This window comes from Asparagus officinalis, chromosome 1 (genome assembly GCF_001876935.1).
Source record: "Asparagus officinalis chromosome 1, Aspof.V1, whole genome shotgun sequence".
Taxonomy (NCBI): domain Eukaryota; kingdom Viridiplantae; phylum Streptophyta; class Magnoliopsida; order Asparagales; family Asparagaceae; genus Asparagus; species Asparagus officinalis.
The window spans coordinates 20,739,570-20,752,881 of NC_033794.1; the positions used below are offsets into that span (position 1 = coordinate 20,739,570).

At 38.4% G+C, this 13,312-nt stretch overlaps 1 protein-coding gene and 1 pseudogene across 6 annotated transcripts in view; both read left to right on the forward strand.

Moving 5' to 3' along the window:
• The window catches only part of LOC109820900 (pentatricopeptide repeat-containing protein At2g26790, mitochondrial), a 20,607-nt gene extending 13,450 nt beyond the window's left edge, over positions 1 to 7,157 (forward strand). For 5 of the 6 annotated variants that reach the window (XM_020387097.1, XM_020387101.1, XM_020387109.1 and 2 more), the window contains 2 exons: positions 4,607 to 4,747; positions 6,973 to 7,157. The gene's annotated coding sequence lies outside the window, so the exon portion shown is untranslated. The remainder of the gene's footprint in view (positions 1 to 4,606; positions 4,748 to 6,972) is intronic. The other variant, XM_020387113.1, reaches the window with a different exon arrangement.
• Positions 1 to 11,910, forward strand: part of LOC109831641 — a 15,090-nt pseudogene extending 3,180 nt beyond the window's left edge.

The window sequence follows — 13,312 nt, forward strand, 5'->3', positions numbered from 1 at the left end:
ACTAAGGGGTTGTTTGGTTGCTTTCCACCATTTTCCATGTCCAACATTCCTTCACTTTTTGGTGTTTCCTTCACTTTCATGAAAAGTTTTGGTGTTTCCTTCACTTTCATGGAAAGTTATTTCTTGTGTTTGTTTTGTGAAAAATATGGAGAATAATTACTTTCCACCACTTTCATTTGTTTGGTTCAATTTGAAAAGAGAATAAAGTAGTTGATGTATTATTAGATTCCCTCATTTTCTAGTGTTTGTTTCAAACTAAAAATGAAGAAAACTTGATTGTGGTTACCATAGTGTGATTACCACCAATGTTTTAAATATCGGCTGACATATCCCACATGTCGGTTTGAGGGCTTGAGCGACACGATATATGCGTTTTCAACTCGCATGTCGATTTTCAGGGCCAAATCTAAAATATCGGGTCATATCGGGCATATCGGCTGATTTTTCAGCCTTGAAAAATCGGCCGATATGTCCCTTCTTTTTAGATCTGTTTTTTTATCAGGTTTGAGTTTAGTGATAAAAACCCAAACCCGTTTGATTCATTCTCATGTTTAAGGGTTTCTTATGAACCCGATAGAAAGAAAAAAGAAAAATTAGGGCTACAGCGGACTTGGGAACCAATCACTCCTTTCGTGAACGACGACGCCCTTCCCCCATCTCCATCTCGGCCCCCCGTCGTCCATCTTCCGTTGAGCCCCGAAATCCGAATCACAACTGAGCCTGAGCGCGACAGGGTATCTCGTCATCGGGATAAATGGAAGAGGGTTGTCGGTGACTCATCTGAAGGACCCCAAGCAGACGAAGAAGAAGAAGAGCCCCGACATTGCCTCCCTGCGACGTCCCGTTGTCGGCACTGCCTCTCTGCGACGTCGATATCCACCCATCGTCGGCGTCGCCTCTAGAATTTATAAAGTATGCTTATATTGAATTTAGGAATGCTTAGATTACATTTAGGATATGATATTATACATATGCGCACCATCCGATATGGTAATCCGATATTTAGTCTATGTCTCCCGATATATCTCCGATTTTCGCTATCCGACATGGATTTCAGCCGTCTGACATGAACCCGACATCCGACATTTAAAACCTTGATTACCACCCATATAAGACAAAATCATTGGCAACCAAAATTGAAGGGTCAACTTGCTTTTCATCATACAAAAGTGTGAATATTTGAGGGAGAAATTTCAAAACATTTAAAGATGTGAGGGAGTAATTTGTAAAAATGTTTAAAGATTTGAGGTAGTAATTTGCAAAATGTTCACATATTAACATTTGAGGGAAAATTTTAAAAAACTTTAAAGATTTAGGGGACTTAATTTTAACTTTGAAGGCATCATATGAACCCCGAATACTATAGAAAAAGATTCTATTATGCTCAATTTTGGTCTATGTTTTATGCCTTACCATGAAATCTATAACATCAATGTTGGCTGCATGTATTGTCCCGCCAATTGATTACTACTATAAACTTTGGTTGCATATATTTAAAAAAACCATCATCATAGCATAATATCACATAACCGATGCAATAACAATCATTTCAACCAATTAATAATAAATATTCACAATCTTAAACCTAAAACCAAGTCATATAACCAAGAAGGCAAGAACCAACAACCAAATGTCCCTACAAACGTGACAATCTGAAGAATCAAGTTATATAACCGAATAATATAGCTGCCACATGTAACCAATAGCTAATAATAGAAATGGCAATCTGAAGGATTAAAATATATAACCAAGAACTAAGAACCAAGAACCAAGTTCATGGAGAACACTTGAAGAATCAAACTAGAGTTATTGACAATGCTAACATTTATAGAGAGAATGTATAAGCCAGGCACACAACCAGGTAGCCTTTTCAAACAATAAACATGTTGAAACAAGAGTTAAAGCATAAAAGTGAAGTATTGGTCCTGCAGAGACTAGTATATAGAACATGCAACAGAAACCAAGACTAAGATCAAGACTGAAACCAATACGAAGACCATCCAAGTTGCAAACCAAAACTGAAACTGAATCTGAGACTAACATTGAAATCAATATAGAAACCATCCAACTCGCAAACCAAGAATGTAATGAAATCAATAAGCTTACAAGTACATCGCTAGCATGTAATGCACAAAAAATATGCACAGAAGCTTCAAACTCCTGCCATGTTCCAATGCACAAAAAAATCAAAAATTCCAAACCACGACTAAGCCAAGGACACGACTTTCAGCATCTGAAAGAACAGAACAGAGCTTAGCAACATGCAATCAATTGAGTATAAATTCAGAGCCAAACACATTACTATTTATGTTCTGGATATCAACAGAACAGAGCTTTGCAAATTGTAGATACAAAGCCTCCAAATCAAAATTGCAGATACGAAGCCTCCAAATCAAAATTTTATTTTGGAAAAAGCAAACTATAGCTATGAAGACTATTTCAAACACTGTATAAAAGCATAAAAAAAGACCAAAACTGAAACCAACTCAATTAAAACCAAACCAAGTCTGAAACTATCCAAGACTGAAACCAAGGCATCAACCAACCAAATCTATATTGGATTTGAAACCAATACAAAAAACATACAAAATTGAAACCATTCTCTAAAACTAAAGCTAAGTCTGAAACCAAGATTGAAATCAAGTCTGAGACTAAGACGGAAACCACCCAAGACTCCAACAATCCAAGACTGAAATCAAGTCTGAAACTTAATGATTTTAGAGAAAAATTTGCTCAGTTAAGACCATTTTCTTCATTATCTGCCTCGCCATGAAATTTATAATAGCGATGTTGGTAGCAATTATCATAATGACCCTACATAATAAGCATTGTCATCATGGAATGCCTGGCTATAAACTTTGTCCGCATATTTTAAGAATAGACCATCATCATAGCATAAAAAATGTTAACATCTGCCTCATATAATCAAGAAAAGCACTGATACGCGTATCACTTTAACTTTCATTCCATCACACTAGAAATATGTAGGACACTCTTAGTCCTTCAAGGTGAAATCATTCACCTTATCCAACTTATAAACCTGTCAAACAAGTACGCATTAGCAATCAAATATTCAATATAACATGTAAAATGTATATATCATATTTTATAAACTGAATACTAAGCATGTAGAGTCACGATTGAGATGTATGAAGATAGAGATAGTACCATTACTTTTGCACAAAAGAAAGTTTAATACATCTATCACAGTTAGTAGGCAAAAGGATGAGCAATCATCTAGCTCATTTACATACAAAAATAACAACATTAGCATTGATGTAATTAATTAGTTTCACGAAAATATCAAAGCATCCAATCTAACCTTCCAGCACACTAATCAATAGGTTGACTCGTCATGAACTCGGTCAACACCTTTTGCATAATAGTTGGCCTCCCCATAAACAACCTAGCATGTCATTCATTCTCATGCAATTTTTGATAAAACTTATCACGAATTTCTATATTAAATTCATCATCATGTGCAAATATAGCTTTTACCAACTTCTCAGTCCAATGCATATTAACCATGCGTGTAGATGATGTGAATTGTTTTACCTCATTTACTATCTCACGCATAAGCACCGTGTCCTCACTAGACCTACCCCCTTTCATTTACGCATCTTTGACATTATTTTTAGCTTTGTTCACACTTGAAGTTGGATTGGAATTTGAGGTCATAGTGGGGAGTCGGGGACCTTCGGTGGTGGAATGTCATCTTCATTTAAAGAGACATAGCTAGGCGTGTTCTCCTTCGGCATACTAATATCATCATCATTATCACCAATGTTAAAATGTGCACTACCATCAAATTTTTTCCAACACATCTACCGCATAGTCTTCTCTAGCAACATCATCTCCAATAATAGTTGCAAGATCTTCATACAAGTTAATCCATACAAGTTTTGTGTTTGAACTATATGCAAAGTTATTCTTGAAGTCATACTTAAATTGAATAGGGTGTTATACTGGAGTAAGTTGGAGATTAGACCATCACTTGCTAAAGAAAGTATGATATGTGTTTTAATTATCATCAACTACTAGGCATTTCAATTTCTCCCATTTTTCTCCTGTGGGAAATGTGATTGAAGTCTTTATAATTTTGATGACAAAAGTAACTATTTTAGTGAACTGATGCTTATTCTTAGAAATGCATCATATTCACAGTTATAGCGTGCTAAGATTTTTTTTCCCATTTCAATGCATACACTCAATTAAACCCAGTTCAACCGATAAAATTCGTTGTCAGAAAGAAAGAAAAAGGGAAAATAGGACTTGAAAAGAAACAATTGAAGCTCACAAAATGACAAATTCCAAATTTAATTCATTTGTAATTTGAAGAACTTGTAGTAGGTCCACAATCTCCTTTAATTCATCTATAAATTGAAGAACAACATAAAGAAGAAAGTGATACTAACAACCATTATAGTTACTTAAACTGAGATCTAGGCAAATCCCCCTTAAATTTCCCCTAGAAAACCATAAAATTAAAGAAAAAATGGTAAAAAGGAGCAAGATTCATACCGGATCCTATAAATTTTCAGCTTCTAGGGTTTAGATTGGATATCTTTAGCGATCACTGACTTTAATTTGATGTTTTTGTTTTCAGATCATCCACAGAGAAGCAGGAGGAGGCGGGAGAAAAAAAAGGAGAGATCAATGGAGGCGGGAGAAAAAGGAGGTGGGAAAGAATGGAGGGAAGGTGAACTGCGGTGATGGTAACCTAGCCCTTTTCCCTTCTCTGTAGCAGGTGAAAATTTTTATTGCGATTAATTGGGGTTTCTGGCCATTTCGGGGATATGAGAGCGGAAATAGGGTTTCTGGTTTACATGGCGTGGAACACGGTTTCTAGTGGACTTTTCCTTTTTTCTTTTCTGGTCCAAACAACGGAAAAATCAAATTTTTTGATTTTTCCACTGGTGTCAGAGAAAAAAAGATCCTTTCTCTCAAATTCGGGCCTGTTTTGTGCAAACCAAACAAGCCCCAAATGTCTTGAAACCTTAGAATAGTTCTGATGACACGAATAGACTAGAGTCGATTGTCAAAAAAAAAAAAAAGATTATGGGAGACATGTGCCTTTCCAACCCTAAATTTGTGCATTATTTTGAGGTTAGAGATTGCTTCTATTGAGGATAAATTGAGAGAATTGATTGAGATGGTTTGGTCACATACAATGGAGACAACTAAATGCACTAGTTATGAGAAGCTATGAGAGTACACTTAATGGGGGCGAAGAGGTTCAAAGGTGGATTTATGAATGGTTTGAAACAATTAGTAAGGACATGCTAATGTTTAATGCTTTGACTTAACAGAGAGGAAATGACCCTTAATAGAAGATGTTATTCTCTTGTAAGGTGTTGTTTCTGAATTGCTGTGACAAAAAAAAAAAAAAAATACAAGTCAATACCTTCTTCTATTTGAGAGTAACAGCACTAAGAATGGTAGCTTCCCCCACCATGTAAATGTCTTTACAAAGGTGATATAATTAAATTGTATATTAGCTAGAATTCTTACTGGTAAATTGTTAAAATACTAGCAATTTGCAATATGGGATGGGTCTATAATTAGAGAAAGTGGTAGAGGGAGGTGAAGTAATCTGACTCTTGAAATCCCAACCCATCTGTAAAACATCAATTTTTGTAACAATGACATTAATTCGACTTTTTTCTCATTTAAAATAATTTTTTAATAAATAAGCAATTACATCTTTGTAATGACTTGGTCATATGATGGGAGAAGCTATGCAACTTCTCCAATTACTGTAGTTGAAGCTGCATGCATTAGTATATTGAATCTCTAACTGCAAACAACTAAAAACAGTTTATGGTTGATTATTGACTTCAATTGCAATATTTAAAATGTCAACAAGTGCCTTTTGAATTAGGGATGTAGGATGATCCTAGACGGAAATCATGTGATCGTCAGAACTCAGAAGTTTAGTAGCGGACTAGAGAATTTATCAACAAAGCTACAGATTGTGATTAATAATAGCAAAAAGACTCTTATAAAGTTTGCTATTTTTGTTTGTTGTTGTAGCTCTTACATGAGGGTAACTAAGGAAGCCACACAAAAACTTTCAACTCAAATCATAATTAACTCTTCATTCTTCAAATAGACATCAGGCCCCCATTTATGTGTTTGGAGCAAACAGATGCCATCCGAACATACCAAAGGATCAAAGGGTCATTTTTCCTTTGGTTTTTAAGTGTTTTTTCTTTTGGGTGTTGGGCGGCTTTCTTTTTTTTTGGTTGTTTGTGGGGGGGTTGGGGGTGGGTGTTGGGTTGGTTCTGAAATAGAGTATCTAAGATTTCAATTAAGAATACAACAGAAGCGAGAGAATCATATAGAAATTACTGCAGATGTCAATGACAGAGAGAAATAAAAGAACAATTTTAATACATATCTGAAAGCATTTTTCTTTTCTCAAATGAATTTGAACTGTAACTGTAAAGTGGTTATTTATCTTCTCAAAGCTATATGTTCTACTTGTTTATTGCCTGAACTTTTTTTTTATATATATTATGAAGGAAGACTGTTTTTGATGCCTTTTTTTTTGCGTGATTCAGTCATTACTCAGTATATATATCTGGCTTGTTTGTGCATAATGGGTTGATCCATTCTTTTTGCTATATAAACTTATGGGTTGATTGTAGATATTTCCCTGGACTATGATAATTTAGCCACTTGTAACTAAATTTTATTAGTTTTTACACCTTTTGAACTCTAGATGATATTATTTTGAGATATCAGGATCGCCCTCTATTTAATCGAAAAGGAGGACTAAATTATCTACTAAGTTAGAGGGTAAAAAATTAATTTTTATAAGTGCTAATGAAGTTTAGGGGCCATAATACATGAGTCCATCTGCAGTTTAACTCTCAACTTATTTCCTAAAAAGAAATATGTCGGTTGTCGACGCTTTCTCCGTCCATTATTCAGTTCTAAAGACAATCTATTTTGTGTCTCATGGAATAGGTTTGATGACAACTAAGTATCCATAAAGAAGAAATCTTGCTGCTGCATATTTTGCCCAACTCGGCGAAGACTGAAACCTGAAAGCATTGAGGGGAAGGTTTTCTTAGGGGGACGTGCGGACGAGGAGTATTCCAGGTTTATCCCTGGAATTCTATATCCTCCATAAAAGACGGAGGGTGATACTGTGGCTGATATCGCAGAGGATTTGTGGAGATGGCTCTTGTTTTATCCTCAGGGTCAGCTTTTCACACATCAGTTTCTGTTTAGAGTTGTTGATAACTTGATATGGTGGTCCTCATTTATTATTGTAGATAAATTTGGTTGAAAAGGCCGAGTTCAGTACAAATTGTTTCTGCTACATGTAAAATATAGAGGATGTATATTTAAGGTGTAATTTTATTTTGGGAATCACGTCAGTTGATGTATATATAAGGTGCAAACTGTTTACTCAGTCATGGTTATTTATTCATGCGTTTCATCTTGCAAAATATGCAATTTCAGAAATTGAGAGGTTTAATTTGATTTTTTTTCCCCTAACCAATTTCAAGAAGAGTAATGCTAGTGAGTGTGCATTCGCAAGCAATTCCTTTCTCCGCTTCATCATTCACCGGGAAGCTGGCTGTTATAACGCTTCAATTATTGAATAATAACCTCTATTCATTAGCAGATAAGTGTCTTATATTAACTGCCTAATTAAATCACTTCACCACTTCGAGATAACCAAATGTCCCCAAGCTCGGACGACTTGAAGAGACGATATCTTGCGTGGCTGGCTCAAAAGGCAGTATGCGTTGACCTCCTCACCAGATCGACTCCACAAACGAACTACACTACCACCTATTTGGCTGACATCTCACGAAGCCGACTCAAAAGATGGTACTTCTCGGTCCTCTACCCGACGAGTAGAAAGACGACGACATATCTTGGGTCCCCCCCACTGACAGCTGGTTGTCATCACATAAAATGCATGTTTAAAATTATTATTTCTCCGCCCCCAAAGATCTTTATAACACATCGGACCATGTCGGCACCACGTGCCTCCTATCACTTCACATTAAACGCCGAAGTGACTCTCGCCACAAGAAAGCCGACACCTGTAAAGCCAGTACTGATTCAGCCTTCAGTCCATACCCGACCGAAGTTACCAAACCACCCCTCTACTATTTACTATAAATAGGAGGACTATTCTCAGCACAAAAGTAAGCAATTTTCCTGCTCTAAAAGCTCAAGAACTTATAGTTTATTTTCTTCTCCACTGAAGCAATTTATTGACTAGATTGTTAGAGGAACAACCGGAGAACCCAATTCCGTCATCGTACGAGTTCTTATATGTGCACGGAAGAACATCCGGAGCTCAGAAATTTGACATTCCTTAAAATTACAGCTGACCATCTCCCTATTTTTGTGGTTTGAAAATTTGTAAGATTTAGCACTGGAGAACTAAAATTAAATAAATAAGCAAAATAAAGAAAACCTCCATAAAGAAATTATTGATCGATTCTATTTTTAAATTAGAACTTGAAAATGTAGCTTGTTAGATTCAAACACACAGCAGATTAGTAATAATATGACCTAAATATAGGGGTGCATTCGGTCCAGATACGGCTCAGATATGATACTTATCATATCCATATCGGCTTACCCATCTCGGATACGAATACAGATACAAATATATCTCGGTAAGGAAAATTTATAACCATATCCGCTAAACTTGGATACGGTTATATATATACATGCAGATAGGCATACAAATACAAAATAGATATGAGAAAAGCAGATAGTATTGAGAAAAATATAGTTCATGTGATACAAAAGAGTTCGTTAATATCTTCATTATAACTGAAAAGTTAAGATTAGATATCTTGATCATCAAAATTAACCACAAATCCATAATCTAAGAACTGAAACTATCATAAGAGTATGACTAATATTGTATTCGGATATTTCAGATACGGATACAGATATTTCACTACAAAACCATATCTGTAACCATATCCTATCGGTTATAGATTTGAGTAACCATTTCCGTATCCTAACGGATACATTTACAAATATTTTCTCGGATATGGATACAGACACGGTTTAGCACCCCTAGGTAAATAGATACAAGACAACTAAATAATTAAAAAGAATACACACCATCTCCAGAGATATAATCAAACAAAATGTTCACAAAAAAAAAAAACTTTCCCGGAAGAAAAAAAAAACTCTTTTGACCGTATTGAAGATTGATCCTGCTTCGAAGAATCAACAAATGATGAGATTCGTCCTGAGCAGCGAACAGAAAATTCGTCAATTATTGAGAACCTTAGTTACAATTCTGTTCCCTTTTGTTTTACTTTTTTGTTCAGCCACCTTTTCGACGTTTTTCTTTTCTTTTACCCCCACTTTGCTCCGTTGAAAGATCGACATATCCGACTCATTTTACGACTATAAAAAGACTAATAAATTTGAGGACAATGTTAAAAAAAATAGCATTAATGAACTTTTGTTATTAGAGAAAAAGACTAATAAATTTGAAAGATCTCTTGTACACTTTTCCTCGTTCCCTTAATTGGCACTCTTGGTGCAATTAGCGTCAGTCATCTACTCATCTTCGCTTCTTTGTCAAAAGCATGGCGCGATCGACAGAGTCGAACGCACGTAGACGCTCGATGCCTCTCCTAGATGACTACTAAAAAATTGATCTCGGATGATCAGTTCCTTCGCCCAAAAATACAATTGCTAAACTCTCTAAAAATTGATCTCGATGCTCCTCTAGATGACTATAAATTTTTTTTTTCGTCTAGGTTGTTCCGTCTAGTATGGTCGTTTTTCTACTAGTGCTCAAGCCTCTCTAACAAACTAACTTTGTCGCTAAATCTTTGACGGTCTATAGTCATGATTATTTTATTGGTTTGGCGGGGGGGGGGGGGGGCTTTCCCATGACCCTTCGCCACCGTAGGTACCAAACTGCTCAAACCATGGGCCGGAATTCCGTCTAGAATACCCATCCTAGACGGAATTTTGAGTATCCTAGACGGAATTTTCCGTCTAGGATATCTTATTTTTTAGCAGTGGGGTATCAAATTTCTGTAGGTGCTCCTTAGGACATTCATATGCAGCTTACCAACTAAGCTAGGCCCTCTTGGGTGACCCTGACCATGATTCCGCTTTGCTCTCGTTAACATGTTTGTTTGAGTCATAAAAGTTTCATAGAGAAGTCGATTAGGCTGACTCTAAACAATCAACCACTAACATTTTAGATGACAGATTTAGACTACTCTTTGTTTATATCTAAAACCTGCAACGTTCGGAAGAGAATTATGTGAAGGATAAATTTCAAAAGAGTCCCCCTCAAACCTGGGTCTTCTCACATAGGAATCCTTAACCATCATAATCCAAGTTACGTTGTTGACGTATAAAGATCAGCATCTTGGAAAATAGTAATAATTCAAGGTTCCCAAACGCAATATTCGCAAAGCCCACAGCTAAATTAACCCGACCCGATAACAATAAACCGATTCGTGCTGTGTGGGCCCCGCGAGAATTATTCGATCTCATCTCACTTCTCATCGTCTACGGACACACGTAACGAGCGAAGGGAATGGCGACCGCTCGTAATTAAACACAAACCACCGGGGCATCCATATTAAGCTCCACCCCACAACGAAACAGCTCCGACTTTTACAATCCCCTTCAATCTCAACCGTCCATCTCGTGAACCAAATCCAACCGTCCATCTCCTCTCCTACTCCTATAAATAGGCCCCTCGTGTCGGAGTTTGCGTCACCGTTTTCATTTCCCCAATTTGTCGTCGGCAAAGAAAACCAATTTTACGAAAAATTCCTGCTAAAACTAGCAATTTCTTTTTGGTCTTTCTAAGATAAAATAAATAAAAAGACCAAATAAATAACCTCTTTTAATTTCTTACTCGACTCCGATCTTTCATCGGAACCCTAGGGTTAGGGCTCGAGGATTACGAATTAGGGTTAGGGTTAGGGTTTCTGCAACGGCTAAATCCCTAGATCTACAGGAATGAACGGTCCGACTCAGATGATGAATCGAAGCTTCGGATTCTGAACAAGCTCCGCTCCGCCGGCCTCAATCGGCCGCCGACGATCCGATGATGTTTCAAAACCCTAGGCCGCTGTTTCCCACCGGTTACCGGATCTAAGCCCGGCGGGTTAACTGGAAGCGCAAGAAGGCGGCGGGGCCGCTGCGGAGGAGGAGGATCGATCGCCGGCCGGAGGTTCATGCTACAAGCCGCCGAATCTCAACGAGCCTCCAGTTCCAGAACCGGCTCAAGGCGAGGAGGTTCTACCCTAACAAGAAGAAATTCACGAGATTCGCCCCCTTCGCTCCGAGAAACACGACTTCGTTTATCATCCGAGCGAAGAAATCCGGCGGCATCGCGTCGCTGGTGTCGCCGTGTCCGGTGACGACGGCGATCCTCCCGACGCCGAAGTTTCCCCGTCGGAGGGAGGGGCTCGTCGACATGCGAAGGAGGAGTGGGGAGTTGACGGGTAGTGGCCATGAAAGGCCTGATCCGGCTCCAGATCCTCCGCCGGCGGCCGGCGAAGAGGGACGAGAGGCCGGGACGGGTCGAGGCGAGAGCGACGTGGAGGAGCCACGTGGAGGTCGAGAGGAGGCTGCGACCACGATCTGAGCCGGTTCGAGATGGTTTACCCTAGCTCCGGCGAGGAGCCGGTGGCGGCTGTCACCTACCTCCTCGAGAACCGGTCGACGATCAGGACACGCATATAGCGCACGGTGGAGGCGGAGAACCTGACGATGAAGGAGAGGGTGTTCTTGATGGAGAGGAGATGGAGGAGCTGAGGAGGAGGCTGCAGGTTCTTGAAACTCAGCGTAACGGAGGTGGAAATGGGATCATCAACAGCAACGACAACGGATGATGAGGCGTAGCTATAGCGATCATAATAACAATGTGAACTTGAATCGGGCATCAGGAAGAAGACGGAGTCGGTGATGTTTGCTCGGAGAAGAGCGTCGGCGGATGACAGCGGGAGACGCCGCGGTGAGGGAGGTTTATGTGTATAGACAGAGAGAGAGAGAGAGAGATATTTTAGTTAGGGTTTGGTGTTTTTTTCGTTGTGTATATGCTAATCTCTGTGCAGACTCTGTGTGTTCTGTTAAATTTGATCACTGGTTTTCTTCACCATGGATAAAAATCTTTACGGGTTATGCTTGTTCTCCTATTTGTTCAGCTGAAGATGACGTATTTTGTGATAGAGTTTCCCAGTAAATAGAAATTCTCAACTAGATTTTGTAGATTAGTTAAGCTAGTTATGAAGTTGTTTTATTCCGCGCGCGAAGGCAAAAAGGAGAGGAGTTGAGGACGACCGGCAACCTGTTTCTTGTTGAACTCTCTCGCAAAGAAAACTATTGGCGTGTTTCTTAAACCTTTAATTTGTGTGGTGCAAAAGTTAACTGAAAATAGGTTAGGGTTATTTAGATGTTAGCTCATCAGCTCTTCAATAATTCCATATTAGTCCTACAAATCTTTGACGGAGCGTGATATTCCCATGGAAAAATTCCTCAGGGACCCAAAATATGGGATCAATAGGTGAGACAAGTGAGGTGTTCTCCTCCTATTGGATAATGAGTTGGTCATCATTAATGATGGTCAACTCATTATCCAATAGGAGGGGGACACCTCACTTGTCTCACCTATTGGTCCCATATTTTAGGTCACTGTAGCAAAGCTCATTCCCATGTTATCCCCCTCAAAACATAAGTGAAGGTTATTTTGGCCATTGAGGGACCGAATTGTCAGAGTCCGTAGGATTTGAGGGACTGATAAGGAGTTATTGATATGTGAGGGACTTACGCGGAAATAGGGAAGTTGTAAAGGACTAATATCTAAATAACCCAATAGATTAAGCGTTACTTGAAAGAAATTAGGTCTTGCTAACTTTTATATTTTCCAGTTATTTTTTTAAAATAAATGAAAGTAAATAGAATAAAGAAGGCTTTTTTATGGTTATGTGCGCAAATGTACCTGTCGGCTGTGCGTATGGCCGCAATGGGCTATCGATAACTTCTAATAATCTTATTCACGTCTCTTCAAACTTTCGACCAATTAACAAGTATTTAATTTAATGAATTAGAACAAGTAACTTGTTAACAGCTACCTACAAAAAAACACTTTAACTTACTCAAAATTTCTCTGAAAATACCAAGGTCCGGATGGGGTCGGCTAGATCGTAGATTCGGGCCGGGTCACATACGGGTCAAACCCGACCCATGTTTCGTAAGCCCCGAGCTGGCTCCGAAACCCGCATCCCTATCTAAAACCCCCTCTGTCGCCCTCAAAAATTACCCCCAAATCTCGAAACAG